The sequence below is a fragment of the Macrobrachium nipponense genome, chromosome 8 (genome assembly GCF_015104395.2).
Source record: "Macrobrachium nipponense isolate FS-2020 chromosome 8, ASM1510439v2, whole genome shotgun sequence".
Taxonomy (NCBI): Eukaryota; Metazoa; Arthropoda; class Malacostraca; order Decapoda; family Palaemonidae; genus Macrobrachium; species Macrobrachium nipponense.
Genome location: NC_087203.1, coordinates 29,526,926 through 29,541,880, shown reverse-complemented (window position 1 = coordinate 29,541,880; position 14,955 = coordinate 29,526,926). Strand labels below are relative to the sequence as shown.

Here is a 14,955-nt window from a genome sequence, read left to right as displayed (position 1 = left end):
GCCTAATGTAAGAATTACATATATATTAAATTTACAAGATCTGTAAATATAAACCAATGACCTGGGGTCATGGCATTAGGAGGGTTCTATGTGACCAAAGCAGACCTAGATTACGCTATGCGCTGTCTGCAGTAGCCTGATCTAGCTCTAAGCTTTGTCAACATTTTTATGTTTATGATAACTTTGCACAACAACTTCCATGGGAAGCGGTTGACCTGTTAACCTACGCCGGAAACTTGTAACTTCCGAGCCGGCAGACTACGTATGTGTTTTTTATATGAATTGCTGAGATAGCTAATGTTCCGCTATCGACGCGATGCTTTAGAATGGCAGTTCCACGCCAACGATCAAACATATCGGTCGTCCGACCGAGCTGCATCTCCTAGTATGGAGTTACAGAATAAAGTTGTTATCTTGTCAACTTGCCTGTTTGAATCATCTCCTCTAGTCAAGAAAGAACTTCTCTACTAAGATATCCAAGGGAGATGAGAGGAACAAAAAAAATACTTACGAATGACAGTCGTAAGGAGAACACAAAAAAGTCTATCGCCAAGCGATAAGACATTAGATATATATATATTTATATATATATATATATATATATATTATATATATATATATATATATATATATATATATATTTATACACACACACACACACACACACATATATATAATATATATATATATATATATATATATATATATATATATAGATATATATCTAGATATATAATATATATACATACATACATACACACACACGCACACACGTGTATATGTGACAAATGGGCCACAGGCCTGACTGCTGGTTCATGTATATTATTGTATTTCTTTTTTTTTTTGCTTTAGTCCCATCTTATTAGCACTATTATTGTCTTTAACTTTTCTATTTCAGCTTTCCGGCCTTCATTTGTTATTTTCTAGCCAGAGAACAAAAACCAATAGACAGCTAGCCATGTTCCTTTATAGTAACTTCCGATGGCATTTTTCGTTACAAGCAACCAACCATCTGCAATCACATCACCATATGATGTGTTAACCATCGCCATTTTCTAATTTGGACCCTAATTTTCATGATGGCCGCCAATATGGTCGCTAAAATCTTAAAATGGCCATAAGTCGTTTATTATATATCCTTGGGGTACTATAATTTTGGAGCTTGCACCTATGCTTTAAGGGTCCAGAAATCCAGATAGATCAATCAAAGCGTCTTGTACTATGGGAAAGCTTTCAAATCCAAGATGGCATCCAAAATGGCCACCAACACATTAAAATGAGTGTCATTCATTTTCTACCTGAAAGTAATATAACCGGCACCTAGCCCCCTCTCTATTTTCGCCTCATTTTTTAAAAGTTTTGTTTTACTATTTTTTGGGGGGTTGGGTTTATCGCTAGACACAACCTGGTTCATTGTTGTTAGTTTTTTTTTTTGGTGCTACTAATACGCACCAGAGGGCTTAATCCTCAGTGCCAGTACCAAAGGTCAGGGTCCCTCCTTAAGAGCAAACAAAATCATACTGGATTTGATTGTTTCTTAACATGTGTTTCAGGGTTTACTTGATATATATTCGTGTAGCGTCTTAATTGGTCTAGTCCTGCTAGATTTCTACAGTTTTCAGCATTACAAGTGCATGCAGGAATGCACCTTTGAGCATATTTGCTGCATATACAAGACTCAGTCTTGCACTTGTATCTACACATCATCAATTCAACACATGCTTCAGGGACTGAGTGGAGTGTTGACCAAACCCTGTAACTGGCCATCATCAGTCTCTTGCCAGCAGCTGGTGGCTGATGGTAGTCCACTGCTCTGCAATCCTACACTGATTGCAGCTATACCTTGGCTTGGAAATTGGCAAGTGCCAATTTGAGTTGAAGCACAGCATTGGTTAGTGGCAACTTCTCTAGTTCTGTCTGTACTTTCTCCAAAATGTCGTATCATGCTTGATTACACCACCAAACGGACATGGGGCACTGTACAACATACACATATATTCCTCTACTGGTGCAACACCACCATCTTGACCAACTTCACTAAGCAGCTCTGGATTCTACTCAAGCACTTTCCAACACTTCTTTCCACACCTACTAAAGAATGATGTTGAATCGCAGCCTGTCATTGTGTGAAATCCCAATATGTTCTCTTAAATTTGCAATGGGAGAGTTTCAGCAATGATATGGATAGGATAGCATTTCATTTGGCGAGCTGTCACACTAACCATCCAAATGTCAATCCCTTGCTTGCTGCCCAAAAAGTGAATCAACAACAATAGTACACCAGTGTCTCTGCATACAACTATGATCCTGTTACACTGACCGTTTGACACTGCATGAAGTGCATGCAATATTAGTCATGTATCTGCCTCCTCAAGATTGCTCCACAAATCTGGTAGGCTGTATCTCCCGAAAGTTATTGACTTGGCCAATTCATGATCTTTGAAGCCACCACCTGTAGGCTTTGTTGTCAGGTGCTATAAATTGCTTCCACACTTTCGGCATGGGAACATCACCATCCTCTAATATCTTCCTGATTGGCCTCTTCTCACCTGTTCTTTTCTCTCTCGTTGGTCCTTGATTGATTGCCCGACATACATGTCAAAGACTATGTCAACTCGCTTGACGCTAGCTTTTATATGGCTGGTAACAACGCCAAGGAAACACTTTGCATAGTCATTAAATGTATGTGCATTGCTTGGCTTTCCCAAGGACTGGATCAGGGTATGACCATCTATTAGTACATATGTCCGCTGAGTGGGAGCTGTATCTGGCACTGATAGTGGTGTTTCTACATCTGCAGATAAGACGGCAATCATGTCTGATTTTGAGGTGAAATTTATTTTCCCGTTGACCTTCCCTGTAAACAGGGTTGGGGTTAATATGAATTGAATTGAATTGATGCTAAATTGCATGAATTGGAATTGCAAAAAATGAAATGTTGAAATAATTTGAATTGATTTGGAATTGAATTGAATTGATGCAAAAAATGTGATAGAAATGACTGAATTGATGCTAAAATTCAGTGAACTGATATGAATTGATGCTAAAATGTTGCGAATTGATATGAATTGATCAATACACCCTTATATATATTTAAGAAATCTTGTGTGTTATAAGCTGGACCTTTACATGCCATCTCATTCAGGATAAATAACAGGAATTAAACCTTGCATTCTTGAACATGACATGTTATAAATAGATGTATCTTTACAGAGATAGAATTAGGCTATCAACAAATAGAACATAATGAATTATGGGCTTTTATAAAAAATTTCCGAGTTTTCCAACTCTTACTGTTCTGTACCCACAGAACAGCTCAAGTCTTGTCCTACCTTATGTGCCCTATCCTGTCAGCTACTATGGTGTTTGGCAACAATATTCATTCATTCAGGTAAGCTACTATGGTGTTTGGCAATCATATTCATATAATCATAAGCTGGACCCATTACACACCATTTCATTCAGGTAATAAACTGACAGGAATTAGACTTGTCAATCTTGAACGTGTTATGAATAGATATATCTTTACAGAGAAAATTAAGGCAATAAAGAACATACAAAGTATAAGCTATTAATCAAAAATAAAAGCCATTCTGTTATTAAAATGTTTGAGTTTTTTTCAACTCTACTGTTCTGGAGGTCATAACCATACTGGTCCTGTACACACAGGGCAGATCTAATCTTGTCCCAACTTACTTGCCCTATGTCCTGTCAGCTACTATGGTGTTTGGCAACCATATAATCCATATTCATATGATCATAAGCTGGACCTGTTAAACACCATCTCATTCAGGCAAACTGACAGGAATTATTATACTTGTCAATGTTTTTGTTTATAAAAAAAAAGAATTTTGTTCATTACAAGATGCCAACATTTTGGTTATAAAAAAATATGAATTTTATGTTTAATACAAAGTTGTATAATGAGATTTTGTAGCATTTTTGTTTACCACAGACAGTTTGGAGTAGTGCCAGAGTTGATAAAATAGGCCAAGTAATATGGGGTAACATTGTCCTAAAGCAAAATTTTTTAGAAGCAAATTTTTTGTTAACTGAAAATATGAGCTTTATGTTTACTACAAAGTTGTATAATTTTTTGTGAATGACGAATGTTGATACTTTACACAGGAGTGAGTAGCTTACCTGAGGTGAGTAAAATTCAAGCTTCGCCCCTCATATGAAATATCAATCATATAATGAATTTTAATTGAATTGGAATTGAAACCCTCATGATTTGAATTGAATTGGAATTAAACATTTATTTTTTTAAATGATTTGGAATTGAGTTGGATTTGATAAATTCACAATTTTCGTTGAATAAGAATTGATTTTGTGTCAGGATTACAAGCCAAAACCAAAAAACTCTTAAAACAACACTTGTACTTACCACACACTCAGGGTGAGGAGCTACGCTGCTGTCCACTGGATATAGCTAGGATAGGCTAGGCTAGGCTAGATGTCGTAACAAAATACACAAACAACCGAACAGGGACAACAACCACACAAAAATTCAATAACTATACAACAAAAGACCACTGCACAAATAATCATTATCAGCACCAAAAACCAATAACATGACAAGTCAACACACCACCCACAACAACTCACCAACAACAACACTCAATAACTCCAACAACTCATCTACAATACAACAGAACTCACAAGCACAACAAATTCAAGAACAACACAGGCACAACAACCATTAAACATACAATACCAACAATAATTCAAACAACAGCTTCAAAAACACAAAATATACATGGCGATCACCACAACAGACACACGTTACAACGACCATCAAACCACTCCCATTTATTCCTCCACTAATTTTGCTCTCTCTCTCTCTCTTTCATGCAACCCTAAGAGACATTGTAAATATAAACTACCATCATTACTCCTCCATATTACCTGTCCAGTACATTTGACAACGTCTCCATACACTTGCAACATCCACACTACATCGCCTTTCACAACACCCAAGGATGCTTGGATGCAGGCCCCCTACATCTTGTTTGAGAACCTCATACATTCTCTCAGTTACATCGCCATTCACTTCTTCTGAATCACTTTCATTCAAATTCCCATTATCTCCCTCACTACTATCCTCCCAAATCTCATTCATACTACTTCATCGACATCTAGCTCTGGTCCCAACATCTCCCCTATTTCTGCTACCAAACACTCAGTTCATCCATACTTCTGTCAAACTCTTGCAAAGACTTATCCATACTATCAACTACCCCCTTACTACTACTATGAGATTCAGGGCCTCTGTAACACGGCTTTTTCGCAATAACTTTTTATCTATGCATTTCATAAATATAACGCTTATTCAGAATACATATTATATCTACACATAAATTTTGACTGTATTCTGCATTACGTAGGTTGAATAAATTTGGTACTTATAATGTAAAAGTGACTTTTTTTGAAGATGGGCCAACTTACTCAGAGAAAAGGTTTCGAACGCACTCGTTACGTAACTTATGACAGCATTTCTTCCCTCTTTCTCGATGGATGATTGGCTATACGTAACGAAGGCTAAACCTCTGGCAACAATGACATACAAAATTAAATACAAGCAAAGCAGTACACCTTTATGAACTCTGGAACCTCTCCACTGATAATTGTCATAATGAACAAACCAACAAAATATGTTAATAAATACAAAAACACTTCGATTATTAGTCTAACTCCCAAAATAAGTGTCCTAAGAAATTACAGTCTACTTTATAGGTCACAATCAGATTGACAAGATGTAGGGAATAGTTGGTAATTATCAAAAACATAGTAGACAAGCTTGATTTGATAAACTGCTATATCCAATCTCAAGCAATTTTTATTTATTGGTTATCTACCTATTTACTGAAAAAAAAAATAGCCGGTACCGTATATTGGCTTTAAACCTTCACCAATAATTATCGTCAGAATGATGACTTCATGAGGCTCCACCCACTTTCGCCTCGTTATAATTCAGGATAACACTGAAGGCTACCATGGGCATTGTTGGATTAGAAAATTTAACTTCTGGCTATAAAAACTAATTTCTCGAGTAGTTGTAAGAAGTGCTAAATGATCCTCAAGGAATCCCCAGCAGTTTGGCCTAAACGTTTAATTCATGTACATTACTGCTATACTGTTGCGGCACTACTGCTACAGTTACTACGCTAGCACTGATACCCCACCACATCTATGTATTGTTCCGCCATTCATAAAGTCTTTGGGTTTCAGAGCCGATGGAGTGTCTGTCTGGTGGATGGGTGGGGCAACATTTCGTCAAAAGGTGTTTGTTTACCTTGCTTATGTAATGAATGTTTTTCGACTCTTAGCTCGTAATCATTGGCCATGGCGTCGGCTAGATCATTTTTACTCTATAAAAATTAAACTATCGGGTTTAGGTTATTGATAATGCTGACAAAATTTGTGTGTGGTTGTAAAATATACTTATGTCAACTTTCATCTACATCCGATGCTTTGACAAGGAGCAAAGTCCAAAAAAACCATGTTACAGAGACCCTGAATCTCATAGTAGGTTTCCTTCCCACTGAAGTCTCACTTATCCCTGTTAATTCAAACCCACATACACTACAAGTACATTCATTCCCTCAAAATCATCCATACTACAAGCTTTATCAACCGTTTGCACCCTACCACTAACCCCCTTACCATGCCGTTCATGATTCTTCCTTCCACTTCCTTTCTCTACACTCTTCTGCTTTCTTCCATACTCGAAACCAACACTATCTGTTTGATCTCCCTGACCTATTTGTTCACTGACTCGGCTCATACTTATTCACCCTCAACCATTCACTCATCGCATTCTACCGAACATACTGTCGCACACTAGAGGACCCATCCAACTGAATCCCCTTAACATCTAGTTTCACACACTCGCTACATGACCTTCCATTCCACATTCAGCACACTTCGCACACTGTTCTTTACATATCCTAGCATAATGCCCATTATTTCACAGTTGCCACAAACCACGTTCATATGGGTACCCTGACATCCACTAGCTACATGTCCACACCTGTCGTACTCAATATCCCTATCTTTCTTACACTACACACTAAATGGCCCATTATTGTCCCACACCCGAAACACACTCCTAATGCCCACCGACCTTCATTCTTCTTATGCCCTGGCTTCCCACATCCATAACACTTCTGCTCTTGCTCACTGCTAACTGACCTTAACCTTCCGAAAACTCGCACTCCTATCTCTCGTAGATTTCACCATACTTACATTACTTGCTCTAATGCCCCTATCAACCACTTGCTCTGCCATTCACCTCGGCCCTTCTAAAACTGCCTCACTATAGCTCTTAAACTCTGGTATAACCCTCAGCTGCTTCAGTTCTAACACTAACACTTCTACTCTCTTTCATACACCTATCTAGCTCGTAATCCTCTACTATTTCTAAAATGTTGTTCCATGTTAACCTTTTCATTCGTCCATCTCATTTACTCCTTATATTTCGATTTATAAACTTATACCCTCCTCAGGCACAGGCGCCAATAACTCCCTCTAAACTCTGGTATACCCTAGCGATTCAGTTCTAACACTAACACTTCTACTCCTTTCATACTCCAAATCTAGCTCGTAAATCCTTACTATTTCTAAAATTGTTGGTTCCATGTTAAATTTCATTCGCCATCTCCATTTACTCCTTAATCAGATTTATAAATTATACCACCTCTCAGGCACAGTCGCCCAATAACTTCCTCACTAACTCTTTACACTCCTTTATCCCTTTTATCCCTTCGTCCCCAAACTTTTTCCTAGCTAATGTTTCCAACCTGCACACATACATTGGCAACGACTCACCAACATTCATTCTTGCCTCTTCAAAATCATGCTTTCTCCTATATCTAACGCTACTATTTTTCCTCTTTGCTTGTTCCACAATCCTGGCTTTCACACTCTCATACAGCACATTCCCTACACTCATCATTACCCCATACATACTCAACAAAAATCCTGTCAAGAAGTTACCTAACTCTCTTGCCCAGGCTCTCTTGTTATCCCCATACTTAGCCACACAATACTTCTCATATTCCTTAAAAAAGTACCCTATATCCCTACCACCATATTCCTCGCATTGTGCACATCGGGTACCTCTCTCATATACACAGCCTTTTGTACTTCCTGTTCATTCTCAATCTCACTTCACTATTTCCATTCTGATCCCTCTTAACCTCTTCAGAATACAACGAATCAACTTCCATACTAACATCCATGCTCTTGATTATGCTCTTCTTACCTTTCTTCTTTCTACCTACCTGTTTTCCACTCACCGCTATCTAAATCACTCTCAGTCGATCATTACTCGCCGTCTTTCCCCTAGTTTTCTTTTCCTCGCCCCCTTCTTATTCTTGTCCTCAGCTTTATCCTTATCCTGTGTCTTCCCCTTCTTTCCCTTGCTTATCACAACCAAATCACCTTTGTCACTCGTATTCTCATCCATTCGCTCTTCCACTTTCTTTACCACTCCTGGCCCGTCACAAAACCCAGTAGGCCTACCTCCTACTGCTCCCTCTCCCATGAATCCCTTCATCATCTCCTGCACTGCATCCATCATTACTCTGAATTTTTCATCCATATTCTCAACCATTCTCTCTTCCACTCCTTTCACCTCTTCTTTCATTTCCACTTTCACACTCCTTAGCATTCCTCTCATTTCCTCTAATTCGCTCTTAAGCTCCTCACACTCTACCCTTAACCTCTCAATCTCCACTCTTTCCTTAGCTTTTCCCTCGCTAACCTCAGCTCCTCCTTCAACCTCTCTACCTCACAATCCTTCCAGCCTAAATTTTCTTACCACTCATACACACTAGCCTAAGCCAATCATCCTGCAGCTGCCAGACAAGCAGCCCCACGCTGGGCACCAATAAATAATGTGGCGGGATTACAAGTCAAGGTAGATCTAGGGTACTTATCTGCGGCGGCCTTGACTATGGCAGTTGCAGTTTTTCTAAGCAGTTTTACCTACTGAACAAGAATTTTAAGTAATATTTATTCTGACGACTGTAATTAACCTTCCCGGGGCCAGTAATAAACACGGCGAAATACATTGGACGCCCCATCCCTAGTGGATGTCGTATCCGCGGTTACGTTCCTTGCAGTCCGTGCGGACTGCTTCTGTAGAAATACCCAAGTCAAAACCAAAAAACTCTCAAAACCACACTTGTACTTACCACACACTCAGGGTGAAGAGCTCCGCTGCTGTCCACTGGATACCTACTATAACTAAGCTAGCCGTCGTAACACAATACACAAACAGCGGAACAAGGACAACAACCATGCAACAATTCAATAACTATACAACAAAAGACCACTGCACAAATAATCACTATCAGCACCAAAAGCCAGTAACACGACAATTTGTCAACACACCTCCCACAACAACTCATCTACAACAGAACAGAACTCATAAGCACAACAAATTCAAGAACAACACAGGCACAACAACCATCAAACATACAATACCAACAATAATTCAAACAACAGCTTCAAAAACACAAAATAACTGACCATCAACAATATTTAAGACTGCCAAAAACAATGACTATCCATTACTGGCTCACAGACTCCTTCACTTCTCCCGTGACCCGTCCTGACTGACTCTCTCGAGTCTCAACAGACGCTTGCCACTGATAGTTTGGCGATCGCCACAACAGACACGCTTACGATCGCCATCAAACCACTCCCATTTATTCCTCCACCAATTTTGCTCTCTCCTCTCTCTCTCTCTCTCTTTCACGCAACCCTCGGAGACGTTGTCAAATATAAACTACCATCATTACTCCTCCATAATTTTAATTGATAAAAATGAATTGACCTCGACCATGCCTGTAACAGTTCATGTGTGATAACGTCCTTCATATTAATAGTGCAGCCTGCTCTGGATGCATTGAACAGCTGTTGAACCCTGTAGAGGGGTAGCGCCGTCAGTGGACCTAATGCAGTGCACTTTAGGGCATTACTCAAGGTTCTTTGCTGCGTGCCTTTGGCCCGTAGCTGCAACCACTTTCGTTCCTTTCATATTCTCTTTCATCATCTTACTCTCCACCTTCTCCTACCACTTGAATCATAGTGCAACTGCGAGGTTTTCCTCCTGTTACACCTTTCAAACCTTTTACTGTCCATTTCCATTTCAGTGCTGAATGACCTCATAGGTCCCAGTGTTTGGCCTTTGGCCTAAATTCTATATTCAATTCAACTCAACAGCTGTTGAATTAGCTTTCTGTCAGCTTTTAAAGTTTTCTCATTATTATTCTTGTTTGTGATACTGACTTTATATAAAGTACCAAATGTTATGGATGTGTTATGTTTATATAGATAAAAAATGGCACAGATTGGTCAATCTGACATTGCTTAACATTTCCTCACACCAATGTAATGCCTCTACCTTTGGCAGTAAGCAAGTCTCCGTATATCAGAAGTAGCAACATCTTTGGTAGTCAGCGAAATAAGCTGTGGTTCACATTCTGCTTCTTGACTGACATCATCATCTGTAATTTCAGTTATGTTCAACTGAATCATCTTGTGGGTGATCTTCAACTATTCTTGCCTGATTGAGTCTGAAGACATTGAGTCTTTTGAACTGTTCAACAAGCTTCTCTACAGTTTCAATATCATGAATGATTCTTGATGGCAGAGCATCTTCGCAGGTGGAGATGGCTTCGTCATTCTCCTTTGGCCACTTTATCTTAGGTGCTGCAGGCCAAAGCTGGTGAAGCTTTCCTCCTTTCTGTGTACGGAGCAGTGAAAGCTGACAGACGTCAAACCTTGGATGGGCATCGCTTTTATGAATACCAGAGAACAGTAGCAAAAATGTCGGTCAAATCTGTATTTAATCTCTACAGTGCCACCAACAAGTGATGCAGCTCGCTTCGACTCTTTTAGGGCGTTCTTTTAGTACAAAACTGGTCTGGTAACCATCTCTCTCCAGTCGAATGGGGATGGGGGTCTTGCGGAACTGGACTGAAACCAGTACCTTCTATGAATCCTCCACCTCCAGATGAGCTGTTACACAGCTTAATTGCCGCAAAGACTGTCGCCATCAACGTGAATGTAAGAGGGTTGGTTTATTGTGTTCATCCATGTGTGGCCAGTGCCATGGAGTTGGATGTGAAAATGCACAGCTATTTGAGGAAGAAGGTAAAAACTAAAACGTAAAATGTATTTTGAAGATTTCATGCATGCTCAGTTTTGTGTGGGTATCTAAATATGAATGCAAAACCTGAATTGATTCAGTTTTAATTACTCTCATTAGTACCTTTATGGCATCGTTATTGCCTATGTATTTAAAGCAAACATGCTGTAGTCATGTGTATGTGCGCTTCATTTTGTATATGTCTTTGTTATCGCAATTGAAATCATTTCTCTATCCCTTTAGTTTAGGATTTAAATGTTGGAATAGCAGAATATTTACTACATAATTGTACACAAGATATTTGTGATATAGTTCATTATAATATAAGAAAAAAACTCATACCTTCGCATGCATCCTATTTCAGTAAATATAAAAAATTTGCACCAGGTTTCCTCACTGTAATTTCCGAGCTCATTAGTAAACATGATGCAAAATGTGTAAAAAGACATTACTGTTCATTAACTGAGTGGAATGCTAGCAAAGTAAGGCCATCTTTGGATTAGAAAACGAAAGTTACCATTTGGTTTTTTTTTGGACATTTCCCATATTGATTTTCTCGTTATTTACAATGATAATTACTTTATTTTTCTGGACATGTACAAACTTGTATATATATATATATATTTATATATATATATATATATATATATATATATATATATAAATATATATATATATATATATACAAGTTTGTACATGTCCAGAAAAATAAAAGTAGTTATCATTGTAAATAACGAGAAAATCAATATGGGAAATGTCCAAAAAAAAAAACCATATATATATATATTTATAAAAAAAAAATTTGAAAAAAAAAATTTCTATAACTTTTGTTTCGAAACATTTTGGTCACACAGACCACCAGTTATGTGGAAATTGTTTTTGTAAAAATAAGGTTCTGAACAACTTTCACTCTGTGATATTTTTTGATAAAACCATTATTTTACGAGATGTTTCAATATTAAGCGAATTCCAATTTGGCGGCCATTTTCCAATCTGGAGGCCGATGAAAGCGTGGAGGCCCTGGGACTTTTGATATGTTGTAAATGTCACAGTTTTCTACATTTGTGCAAAGTTTCAGTTTTTGTTTGATTTTTTCTCAACAAAACTATAATGTTCCTTTACTAAAAGTATGCAGGTCACCCCAAATAGTGATTTCTCTAATAAGAAGTCCGTACTCTTCTAAGCCATGAACAACGATAGCTTTTTATACGTTCATATTCTGCATGAAAAACAAGAAATTATTGTGAATCATTGTCTTACCTTCGAAGAGCAAAAACATGCGAGGAGTCACTCAGGGGAGTTGCTGTGTTTGAGAATGTGCCCAGAGGGACTCGACGCCTTTGAGGAGTCACCCAGGGAGTTGCTGTGTTGAGAATGTCGCCCAGAGGGACTCGACGCCTTTGACTGACTCCAAGCAACGTAAGATAAGGGCTGTCATCATAAAGACCACTCTGTACTCAGCCCCTGATACTTGGATGTCTCCGCCCACCATTGAGATAACTTTTATCATTTCAAGAATTTTTTGAAGCGAGGAATTATGACTGTTACTAAGGGCCTTGTGATAACGAATCCAAGGTTATAGACAAGAGGTGTATGAAACTTGTAAATTATTATCCATTCTCTTAATCAGGCCCGTACCCAGAGTTTTTTTTAAATTATTGGGGAGGTCTTTTTTCTCCCTAAGCTGGAGGACCTTTTTTTCTATAATGTCATTGCATATATAGGTATATATCATATTCCTATTATCACTCTTGTATTCCTACCTCTAAAGAATGATGTTAATGTTTAATAACAAAATTCATAAAAAAACTTTACCAATAAAGTAAATTTGTAGCGCAACTGCAGGGGCTTGCGTCTGCCCAATCAGAATAAGACTATTGACACCTCAACCACCGAACATACGAATGAGGCATGTAACGTCACGACGTTGAAGTCGTTACAGACATTTCATTCTGCAAATGAAATAATTACAATAATATTTTTATCCTACTTTACAGAGAAAATGTCAACAGACCTAAATTAAAATTAAATTACACTTACATTACAACTTACAAAAACAATAATAAGTATATTACAACAAAACCAATCAAAACAGAACAAATTTGAATTTGAATCGACCAGTAAATTACAAATGGAATTGATCAATCAATACAGTTACTTACTCCAAGCTATTTAGTTGGAGCGCAGTCTTATTCTAAATTATTAATGGCGATCTCGAAAGGTAACCGCCCCAGCTCAGGCCTCAAGATCAAGTGTAAAACAACGATTCTTTGGGCAGATTTTCGCTTGTTAAAGAATTCGTCCAGTACCTAGTTTTGGCAACTAAACGACCCCTAATTTTATAATTGGCTAGTTCAATATGGAAAGGAAATAGAGGACGCGATTCGTGTCTGTTTACACACATCCGGAGCTTTATCTCGGTTAATTTTTGCTCTGTATAAATTATACACGTTTTTTTCATGAATATTTTAAAATTCACTTTTGAACCTTTTTTGTAACAAATTTTACATACTAGAATTATAGATAAAACTTGATCTCATTTGATAAATAAGCAAGAAACAGGAACTTGATTTTTTTTTTTTAAACTTTTTTTTTTTTTTACTTTTTTTTCTTTTTTTTTTACTTAATAAGAACATGAAACAAAACGGCAAACATATAGAAAAAGTACTCTTTTAGATGAAATTGCACTTTTTGCGGACAAAATTTTACGTTATATGCAACTGAAAATCACACGTAGACTTATACCGCACCGATACTGAACGTGTTATATTATCAGACGACTTGTTTTCAGAAACAACTTCGCCCCAATGCCACTGGTTACGCACGGATTAGTATCTCTGAATTATTACGATATATTTATCTCTACTCCCCGGTTGGAATCTGACCACTTTTCTCTGGGAAGAAGAGCTGGAAAAATTTGATCATACCATATTTTCCACCAATGATTTAAAAAAAGTTCATTTAGTGCGAGTATTTTTTGTGTGTACTCTATTTGCTCAGTGTTTTAGCCAGCTCGAAATCTAAAAGTTCACTGATATCACCGTTTGATCTACCCAAAATAAGGTCATTTGGACGTAGTAATCTCACAGCGTCTAATTTGGCAACATTATTTCTATGAACACCTAAAGGCCTATCATTTATCATATCAGCAACACTGTACATTAGTCTCTGCAAACGCAATTTAGTAAAATCAGGTTTTCTCGAAGCAGTGACAGCTTCTAAAGTATTCTTCACAGTTCTGATCATCCTCTCAGCTTGTCCAACTGACGAATGAGCTCCAGATGGTACGAAGTGCCAGGTTGTTGTTTCGGGATTTGTCTGAATCTTTGCCATCTTGGTATGGTTCCAAAGGCTCTCCATGACGTTTGCAGCACCACGGATTTGCGAACCAAGATCTGCAGTCACAGACGTGGGTTTTCCGCGGATTCTAGTGAAAGCATCGAAACCTGCAAGGAAGCAGTTGGTATCGTAACCTTCAAGGACCTCTATGTGGGCCGCACCAGATGCACGACACACGATGACCAGAATCCAGGCTTTACCAGAATTTACCCGGTAATTTCTCGTCTCACGGCGATCTGCGATGGTATTGAACGGACCAGCTATGTCAATTACCACATGCTCGAATGCTGGTGATCGCAAGAGTTGTTCCATCTTACGAGGAGCGATCTCTACTTGGGCGATCTTCTTCCGTAGAAAGCGACAATATGGGCACTGCGACACAACTTTGTTGACAAACCAGTTTACCGTTGAGGATCCAGAACTGCTCACGTACTAGGGCAAGAGTAGTATCCGCA

The 14,955-nt window shown here is 38.2% G+C and overlaps 1 protein-coding gene across 1 annotated transcript in view; it reads right to left on the bottom strand.

Annotated features, from left to right (window-relative positions):
* Positions 1-9,621, bottom strand: part of LOC135222630 (interferon-induced very large GTPase 1-like) — a 64,542-nt gene extending 54,921 nt beyond the window's left edge. Inside the window, exon 1 of the mRNA XM_064260754.1 lies at positions 9,538-9,621. The gene's annotated coding sequence lies outside the window, so the exon portion shown is untranslated. The remainder of the gene's footprint in view (positions 1-9,537) is intronic.
* Positions 9,622-14,955: the final 5,334 nt, after the last annotated feature.